At 38.4% G+C, this 10,374-nt stretch overlaps 1 non-coding gene across 1 annotated transcript; it reads left to right on the plus strand.

Moving 5' to 3' along the window:
• The first annotated feature begins 10,011 nt into the window (after positions 1 to 10,011).
• On the plus strand, positions 10,012 to 10,118 carry LOC114397830. Its single transcript, XR_003663448.1, has one exon. It is a non-coding gene; the product is annotated as a small nucleolar RNA R71 (small nucleolar RNA).
• The last annotated feature ends 256 nt before the right edge of the window (positions 10,119 to 10,374 follow it).

A 10,374-nucleotide genomic window follows, 5' to 3' on the forward strand; every position in this document is an offset into this window, starting at 1 on the left:
CATTTGGGTTGATTTGATTATGTTTGTTTTTTCCTTTATTGTGAATTCTCATTTTGTAGACTTGCTGCATTAAAAATCAGGGTCCGACCAATTCTCATGTTTCGTAGTTAACCAAGTTCATAACTTTTCGGTTCTGCCCAATTTTCAGAAAATGATAGATTTCTTAACAATGCTTAAGTAGAGAGTCTTTCTAAGATAAATGAAATCTTAGAGGTACTAATAATATTGATGTATTACATTATTATTATTATTATGTGAACAAAAATTATTTTACTGATCATTCCAACTACTCTTTTATTTTGTACAGGAAGTTGTTTGTGTAACTGTGGGTACGATTGATAGAATCTACTATTTATCTACTATCTACTTCTACTATCTATATACTATATCCTAATAATCGAATAGACTGTCGAAATGTTCAAATTGCCCCTACCTTCACCATTGACACGTAGGTTGTTCTTCTGCATATTTTTGTTTTGTTTGCACCCGATATTGTGTTGTGTGTTGTGTGTTGTTCTTAATAGAAATTCTCCTTTTTACTCTCAATCTCTGAACCCATGTTTTTGCTATCCTTTCTATTTACTAGCGTTAAAAATGATAGAGGTTAAATGTTGGGGGTGTAGAATTGTTATGGAAAATCATTCATGGTTTATCTTAATGATGGAATGGGTTGTGGAAATGTCATAATGCCTCTGTTTAGACCATTGACATATGGCTCAAGCAGCTCTTATCTGTTGGTTGTTTTTTGTTCAATGTTGTGTGTTCTGTGTTGTGGCATTTTTTCCCTTCTTCTTTAGTTGGATTTGGGCTCAATGATGTGGGTTGAATGGTAGTAGTGTGTGTGTAGCTAATAAACAAAGTCTAGAAGATTCTTTTTATGCTCTCTATCTTTGAACTCTGACACCCATCTTTTCAATGTCCATTCCATTTTCTTGGGTTAATATGAGAGAGGTTATGTGTTAGGGTGTGTTTGCCAAAGGATCAAAATTCTATGTAGTTAGGTTGTTGTTGTTCAGACGAAAGCAACGAGGAAGGTGTGTTGAGGTTTATTTTGTTTTTTTCTTTCATTCTTTTCCTAATTTCGACGTTTGAGTTTATCGTTTGTGCATTGGGTTTTTAGTTTGTTCCTCTTTGATGTCAAGTGTTTGGCCTTTTTGGAAGTTTGGTTGCGGTATTTCGGAGTTGGGAGTTAGATGGTTAAGGTTTAAGTTTGGGTTCTTATTATTTAGGGTTTAAGGTTTAGTATCTAAGGTTTAGGGTGTAGCGTCTGATGGTGTTTATTGATTTCCCTCCACATGTGCATGTGGCAAATATAATCAACAACCTGTGTTGAGGTAATTGATAGAATTTTTGAGTTTACATTGTTTCTGTGTGCATGTTAATATTAATCTATTTTTCCATTGCCAGGTATAGACTTCAGGTCATGGTTTACAACAAGGAGCAAAACACAAAGTTTCTGTTCTGGGACCTTGGATGCACAAATCTTATTAATAGGTTAAAGATAGCAATCAATTACTACTGAATGGAAGCTACAAACTAATTTTTTTTTTCATAGTTAATAACTTTACCTATGACCTAAATTATTATTATTAACCTATGCTTATATGTCATGTGGAAGGATGGTAATGTTGATTTAAATGCTTCTCCAAAAGCACTTGATAAAATCTTGGTTCAAACACTTGCAATTAAAATCAAGGTTCAACCAAAGTTCGGGAATTTGGTTGTTTTTGAAATGCTTTTTTGACTCAGATTTGAATAACACCATAATAGGCTTATTCCTAGATACTAAAGTACTATTTTCTGGAAATTTTTTGAGTGTTAATTCAGGCTATAGTATATAACATGTTTAAATGATATTCTAATACTCATTGTGATCCATGAATATTATAGGTAGCTAGTCCATCTGGTAGTTAATCAATCAATTAGTAAGATGCTACCCGACTCATACATTGTTAATGCTTTGATTTCTGTGTCTATTGTTCAAAATAGATTATACAATGACAATTTTATTTGTATTTCCTGCAGTGTTTTATACTTAGGAAACAACTTAATCTAGTGGTAACAAATTATTTAACACCGCAACATTGCTTTTTGCCATTTCAGTTTTGGCAGGATGCTTGAATCCTTTACTTTTCTAATTAACAACTACGTTGAGGTAATTGATAGGTTTTTTAAGTTCACATATACTATCTACTTCTATTTGTCTATTATCCACTATCTATTTAACAATGAAATAGGCTGTCAAAATATCAAAATTGCCCTTGCCTTCAACATCGACACGTGGCTTGCTACTCTGCGTTTCTTTGCTTTGTTTGCACCCAATGTTGTGTTGTGTGTTGTGTTTTTTGTTTCCATTTGCTTGGTGATCGAGGCCGTACCCGAATCAAATAAACATAAAAATGCAGTAACTAGGAAGTGATCCTAGGTCGTTTCCCAACGAGCAGTGACAAACCAAATGTTAATAATATACTTGCAGTAACAGTAACGATTGGGGGGGGGGTTTGTTTGTTTTGTGATTAAAGAGTAGAACAAGTAAACTGGAATACGAAACTACTAATATTAAAAACGGGTTGTTTCTTCTGATTCAGAAGCCATTCTCTTATCCTGGGTTGGAGAATTCGTCCCTAACAGTCAACCACTTAATCCAACCCTAATTCAATTTACTAAGCAAAAATCAACTTAGGGTTTTCAATACGTGATTAGGCACCACATACACCAGTTAGCCCTTCGTCCATTAAGCATGAACGCAAGTTAGGCTTAGAGGCAATTAATCGAACACGAAGCGTGCACTGATTAATATTCACGAATTTGGGATACTGGTGAAGGGAGAACTGCCAGGAAACCACATTACAAGCGAAACCTCAAAGAGAGTTGGGCTTCGTCCTCAAAAGGAAACAACACCAGAAAATCTAGCCTTCCATGGATTCAAACAGAAAACGCAATTGAAACATGAAGCAGCAGAAACGTAAATGAACGGAAACATAAATGAACAGAAACGTAAACGAACAGAAATGTAAAATGGAACAGAAACGTAAATGAGAGTAGAAGAAGAAGCAAGAACGAAATTGTAATTAGAAGTAGAAAACGTAAAATTGCATTACGAACTCAGAAGCGTCAAAACAGAAAAACAAAAATCCTAAAACAAAGCTCTGAATAATGAATAGCATAACATAATAGAATGCCCTGCACGAATCCCAAGGCAGCTATTTAAAAAGAGTCACTCAAAGTCACTGGGCCCTATTACAATACTCTGGCCCAAAACGAAATAAACACTGAACAACATAAAATAAAATTGCGAAATTTCCTTATTAGAAATTAACTAAGGTAAGCGCTGCTTTATTTGCCCTCTTCAAGTCCACAACCAAAATCCGGATTAAGCCCAATGTTTCATTAATTCCTGAAATTAGATTAAAAACATCAAATTAGCTAAATGAGCCCAAATAATAAAACTGCCTAATTAATTGACAATTAAGACCAATCAATAATTAAAATGGTGCAAAAAGGGTTTAGAAAATAGAAGAAAATGATGGCACATCAAAACCCCCCGTACTTAGCCTTTTGCACTCCTGGGCAAAATGAAACAAAGAACAAAATCCAAGGATATCAAAGGAAGACAAACAAAAACATTCACATATTTCTCAATGAACATCAAGGAATGAAAGGAATGGGTAACATCTAACATAAGGAGATCCAAAAAGTCAAGATATTCATGAACATCCAAGCAACCCAATCATGGCAAAATAGTTAATCAGCTCAATAATGAAATGTGATAAAGCCTCACAAGATATACACTCTATCTCTCAAGTGTCTAGGCTACTATTTACCCTCAAAGCACCCATGAAAGCAAACACCACATAAACTTGGCAAGATTCTAAAATTGACAATCAACCCATAAATACAAGCACATGAGGATCAAAAGGTCTTTTAAGGTTGTAATGGGGCCAAGGACAAGGTATGGAGAAATATGGAATAAGTGGCTAAATCCCAAAGGAATAGAGGAGCAAAGGGGAATAAGTGCATATTAAGAAAAAAATAAGAAAATAAAAAGAAGTAAAGATAAAAATTAAACATGAAGAGTAGAACCAAGAGTTTCATCATTCTTGTGCCATTTAAGATCTTATTCACTCAACTTTATTGCTTTTCTTTTTCTTTTTTCGATTTTTTTTTTTTACTCTTTAGCCTTTGAGAAACAACATTTCATTCAGCATGTCCAACATTTAACCAATATACAATGTACATCAAGTATGGCCCAAAATACATCATGAAGCATAGCCAACAAAACAAGGTATCCAATGAAACAAAAACCCCCCACACTTATTCCCAAAACAATTCCAAAGCTCCAAAATTCCTTAAGGATATGGTAATATCATGGTTTTTCACTTAAGGCTTGTAGTGAGCTTCAAAACAAGGAAAGGGAAACAAGGCTCAAAAGGGCTATCAATGGAATTAATTCAAGGTAAGTCCATTTGGCTAGAAGCTTATAAGAACAAAATTGCCTTAATCATTTCCAAATATGCATGTGAATTAGGACACATCAACAAGAATCAAGCCAAGGCTATTGTGCAAGCAATCAATGGGGCAAAACACACCAAATGATTATAATGATGGATGGCTCAAATTCTCACAAAGGTAAAATCATCACTTTCAAATTGAGCTTTCAAAACTATCATGATATGTAGAGAAGAATCAAGGATTTCAAGTCACAAAATGTCAAGAACTTTTATTTTCAAAACAATTACCCATTTCTTGAACATATCCTATAATTCAAAGAAAAACATGCAAAGTCGTACGTGCACACGAAATTGACCCAAAATATTAAACTGAAAATCCAACGAAACTAACAACATTAACAAATTAACACAACTAACAAATTAACAAAACCAACAAAACTAGCAAAACCAAAGAACACTCCCCCCCCATACTTAAACAACACATTGTCCTCAATGTAGCACAATTAAAAGATTAAAAACAATTAAATCATCAAAGAGAATCGGACAAGTGTAATAAAAGCAAAGAAGGAGATAGGAAAAGAAAAACTCCCTAAGTCATGGTGGAGGAAGAGTAGGGTGGAGTAAGGAAGTCTCTTCCACCACTACGTCCACTAAAGAAGGGTTCGTGAGGAATGGCTTAAGTCGATGTCCGTTGACCTTGAAGCTCTTGTTTGTGGAGTCGCTTTTGATCTCAACTGTACCATAAGGAAAAACATTAGTAACAACAAAAGGACCAATCCACTTAGACCTCAACTTACCACTCATGAGTCCAAGCCTAGAATTATACAATAACACTTTTTGCCCAACCACGAAGTCTTTTTTAACTATCATGCTATCATGGCACTTCTTGGTCTTTTCTTTGTAGAACTTGGCATTCTCGTAGGCTTCTAGGCGGATTTCATCTAACTCACTCAGTTGCAACTTCCTTTCCTCGCCAGCTTGATCCATAGAGAAGTTGCAAGTCTTCACTGCCCAGTATGCTTTGTGCTCAATTTCCACTGGAAGATGACATGCCTTTCCAAAGACAACCCGATAAGGAGACATTCCTATGGGTGCTTTGTAGGCAGTCCGATGTGCCCAGAGAGCATCATCAAGCCTGGTACTCCAATCTTTCCTGCTTGGCTGCACAATCTTCTCTAGAATTCTCTTGATTTCCCTGTTAGAAATTTCTGCCTGTCCATTAGTCTGGGGGTGGTATGGTGTGGATACCCTGTGTACCACCCCATACTTTTTAAGCAGGGCATGCATTGTCCTGTTGCAAAAATGGGTTCCTTGATCACTAACAATTGCTTTAGGTACTCCAAACCTGCAAAACAGATTAGACCTGACAAAGTCTGTGACAACTTTAGCATCATTAGTTCTAGTGGGCTTGGCTTCCACCTATTTTGAAACATAATCAACTGCAAGGAGAATGTAAACATAACCAAAAGAGACAGGAAAAGGACCCATGAAATCTATACCCCAGACATCAAACACCTCACAGAATAGCATAGGTTGCTGAGGCATTTGTTGTCGCCATGTAAGTGTATTTCCTGCTCTCTGACACTGCTCACAAGTGCTGCAGATCTTCCACGCATCTTTAAAGATGGTGGGCCAATAAAAACCACAATCAAGCACTTTGCGAGCTGTCCTTTGAACACCCAGATGACCTCCCGGTGCGGAAGAATGACAGAACTGCAGGACTAAGTCAGTCTCATGATCTGGAATGCACCGTCTAATGACCTGATCACTGCACAATTTCCACAAGTAGGGGTCATCCCAAATAAAATGCTTAGCATCACTTTTAATCTTATCTTTTTGGGCCTTAGATGCTAAGGGAGGAAAAACAGAGGCAACTAAATAATTGACAATGTTAGCAAACCAGGCAGTAGAAAGAGAGTCAGAAATACTATACAATATATACAAATGATCATTCGGGAAATCATCCCGAATAGGTGAATCTGCATCAGAGACACGTTCTATCCGACTCAAATGATCAGCAACTAGATTTTGTGCTCCGCTCCTATCACGGATCTCCAAGTCAAACTCTTGGAGCCAGAGCATCCATCGGATCAACCTAGGCTTAGAATCAGCCTTCTTCAACAAGTACTTTAGAGCTGCATGGTCAGTATAAACAATAATGCGAGTACCAAGCAAATAAGATCGAAATTTTTCAAGAGCAAAAACTATGGCTAGAAGCTCTTTCTTAGTAGTATTATAATTTGCTTGGGCAGCATCTAAAGTCCTAGAAGCATAATATATCACCCTGGGCAATTTATCAATTTTCTGAGCAAGGACAGCCCCCAATGCATAATTTGATGCATCACACATAAGCTCAAAAGTGGCTGTCCAATCGGGTGCCTGGATGATGGGGGTGGTAGTCAACGCTCTTTTGAGGCAATCAAAAGCCTCTTTGCATCTGTCATTAAAGTCAAACTCCACCTCCTTTTGCAACAAGTTGGACAGTGGAAGGGCTACTTTGCTAAAATCCCTTATAAAGCGCCTGTAGAATCCTGCATGACCAAGAAAAGATCGCACCTCTCGCACACAAGAGGGGTAAGGCAATTGTGAAATAACATAAATTTTTGCAGGATCTACTTCAATACCCTTATTGGAAATAATGTGGCCTAAAACTATACCTTGCTCAACCATAAAATGACATTTTTCAAAATTTAGAACAAGGTTAGTTTCAATGCATCTATTCAAAACTTTTTCCAAACTATTCAAACAACCATCAAAATAGGATCCATATACAGTGAAATCATCCATAAACACCTCTATGCAATTTTCTAAAAAATCACTGAAAATACTAATCATGCACCGCTGGAAGGTACCAGGGGCATTGCACAGGCCGAAAGGCATCCTCCTATAAGCAAAAGTGCCGAAGGGGCAGGTGAATGTGGTCTTTTCCTGATCCTCAGGAGCAATAGTAATTTGCATATAACCAAAAAAACCATCAAGGAAACAGTAGTGGGATTTACCTGCCAGGCGTTCAAGCATCTGGTCAATGAATGGCAGGGGAAAATGGTCCTTTTTGGTAACCTGGTTCAGCCTCCTATAGTCAATGCAGACTCTCCAACTGTTCTGCACCCGAGTAGGAATCAGCTCCTCCTTCTCATTTCTGATCACTGTGAGGCCAGTCTTTTTCGGGACTACCTGGACGGGACTCACCCATTGGCTGTCGGAGATAGGATAAATGATTCCAACTTGCAAAAGCTTGGTTATCTCCTTCTTCACTACATCAAGAATCACCGGGTTGAGTCTTCTCTGTGGTTGTCTTACTGGTTTAGCTCCATCTTCTAAATTTATTCGATGCATACATGTGGATGGGCTAATACCAGGAATGTCCGCCAGGGTCCAGCCTATAGCCTTCTTATGCTTCTTGAGAACTGACAACAACTTCTCCTCTTGCTCATCAGCAAGGGAGGCAGATATAATCACTGGATAACTCTTGCTATCATCCAAGTAAGCGTATTTTAAATTTGATGGCAGAGGCTTCAATTCTGGTGTGGTCGGCTGGACAGTGGTAGAAGGAGATGGTTTCTCAGCCTTTACCTCATAAAGAAAGTCAGAGGTATGTGTACTTCCTGAAACATGGTTAGTCCTATCTGACTCTATAAAATCAATCTCAAGAGGTAAAACACCACCACCAGGCATGCAATCAATATCACTCTCAGATTCACTCTCAGCATCAAATTCAGACATATGATCAAGTATAATTTCAGACTCAATGCATGAAGAGTGAGAGGCATGCAGATTAGAATAAAGATCAGTCATGTATTCATCAACAACATGGTCAATTATTTCAGCACGAAATACAGAAAGATCTTCAGATGGGTATTTCATAGCATCCAGAATATTAAAATGAACAGTTATATCACCAAACTCCATGGACAGTGTGCCTGCATAAACATCTATCTTAGTTCTAGCAGTTTTCATAAAGGGTCTGCCTAGAATGATGGGAACTGATCCTTGAGAAAATCCATCTTCCATATTCAAGATATAAAAATCAACAGGGAAAATCAGTTCACCAACTCTAACTAAGACATCTTCTATGAAACCAACAAGATAGGCAACACTTCTATTAGCTAAATGAATTACCACATCAGTTGACTGCAAGGGACCTAGAGATAGAGAATTAAAAATCGACAGAGGCATAACACTAACAGAGGCTCCTAAATCTAGCATGGCATTGTCAAACTTACTATTCCCTATAATACAAGGTATGCTGAATGTACCTGGATCTTTGCATTTTTCAGGAATTTGAGGAACAGATTTACCAATCAATGCGGAGACATTTCTGCCCATGCTAATGCGTTCACTTCCTTTAAGCTTCCGCTTATTAGTGCACAACTCCTTCAAGAATTTGGCATATCTTGGAATTTGCTTTATTGCATCCAACAGAGGTATGTTTACCTCTACTTTTCTAAACGTTTCCAAGATCTCTTTCTCTGCCTCTTCCATTTTTTTGTTAGAAACTGCTCTTGGAGGGAATGGAAGAGGGGGAATGTGCTGCTTCTGCAAATCAGAATTACCTGTGGAAGAAGATTCACCTGCACAGAAATTGTTAGGTAGATTTTTGTCATCACCTTTTTCTGGAATGGAGTGAAGTTTGGCAGGTTCATTTGCAGATGAGGAAGGTGCTACGGGTTGAGGTCCTTGACACTGCTTTCCCGACCTCAATGAAATGGCACTGACATTTTTGGGATTTTGGACAGCTTGAGAAGGCAGCTTGTTAGAATTCTGGGACTGTTGTTGATTCAATTGGGTAGCTAATTGTCCCATCTGATTGGTTAAGCTCTGAATGGAGGCTCTGGTCTCTTGCTGAAACTGCATGTTCTGCATAGTCATTTTCCTCACAAGTTCTTCGAGGGAAGGTTGTGGAGGGGCCTCAACTGTTGGCTGTTTCTGGGGTTGTTGCTGTTGTTGGATTGGTGGAGGAATGTATGGTCTGCTTGGGCCAGCAACATTTTGGAAGGAAGGAGCAGGCTGCTGTTGTTGTTGCTGAGGGCTGGACCATCTAAGGTTAGGGTGATTCCTCAATCCAGGGTTGTATCTGTTGCTGGAAAGGTCATAATTGCTCTGCTGTGGTTGATTTTGCTGCTGAGGTTGAGGAGGTCTATTGTAAATATTTGCAGCATAAGCTTCAGGCTGCTCAATTGCTCCAGGTTGCTGCATGGAAGGGCAAAGGTCTGTATGGTGGTCAGCAGAGGAGCACAAACCACAAACCCTTGCGACAGGTACAGATTTCTGATTCAAGGCCAGCTGGGTTACCAAGTTAACCAATGCATCCAGTTTGCCTTCAAGCTTCTTAGTTTCAGATGATGCAGATGGGTTTGTAGCTACCTCATGCACTCCTCTAATGACTATGGCATCATTTCTGGCGCTAAACTGCTGGGAGTTGGAGGCCATCTTCTCAATTAAATTTATGGCTTCAGCAGGAGTCATGTCTCTAAGGGCTCCACCACTGGCAGCATCTATCATACTTCTCTCCATATTACTGAGTCCTTCATAAAAATATTGGAGAAGAAGCTGTTCTGAAATCTGATGGTGAGGGCAACTGGCACATAGTTTCTTAAATCGCTCCCAGTACTCATACAGGCTCTCTCCACTGAGTTGTCTAATACCTGAGATATCTTTCCTGATGGCTGTGGTCCTGGAAGCAGGGAAATTTTTTTCTAAGAATACTCTCTTAAGGTCATCCCAGCTCGTGATGGACCTTGGAGCAAGGTAATACAACCAGTCCTTTGCCACTCCCTCTAATGAATGAGGAAAAGCCTTCAGAAATATGTGATCCTCTTGGACATCTGGGGGTTTCATGGTGGAGCAGACAATATGAAATTCCTTCAAATGTTTGTGCGGGTCTTCACCTGCAAGGCCATGAAACTTTGGAAGCAAATGAATC

This window comes from Glycine soja, chromosome 18, assembly GCF_004193775.1.
Source record: "Glycine soja cultivar W05 chromosome 18, ASM419377v2, whole genome shotgun sequence".
NCBI lineage: Eukaryota > Viridiplantae > Streptophyta > Magnoliopsida > Fabales > Fabaceae > Glycine > Glycine soja.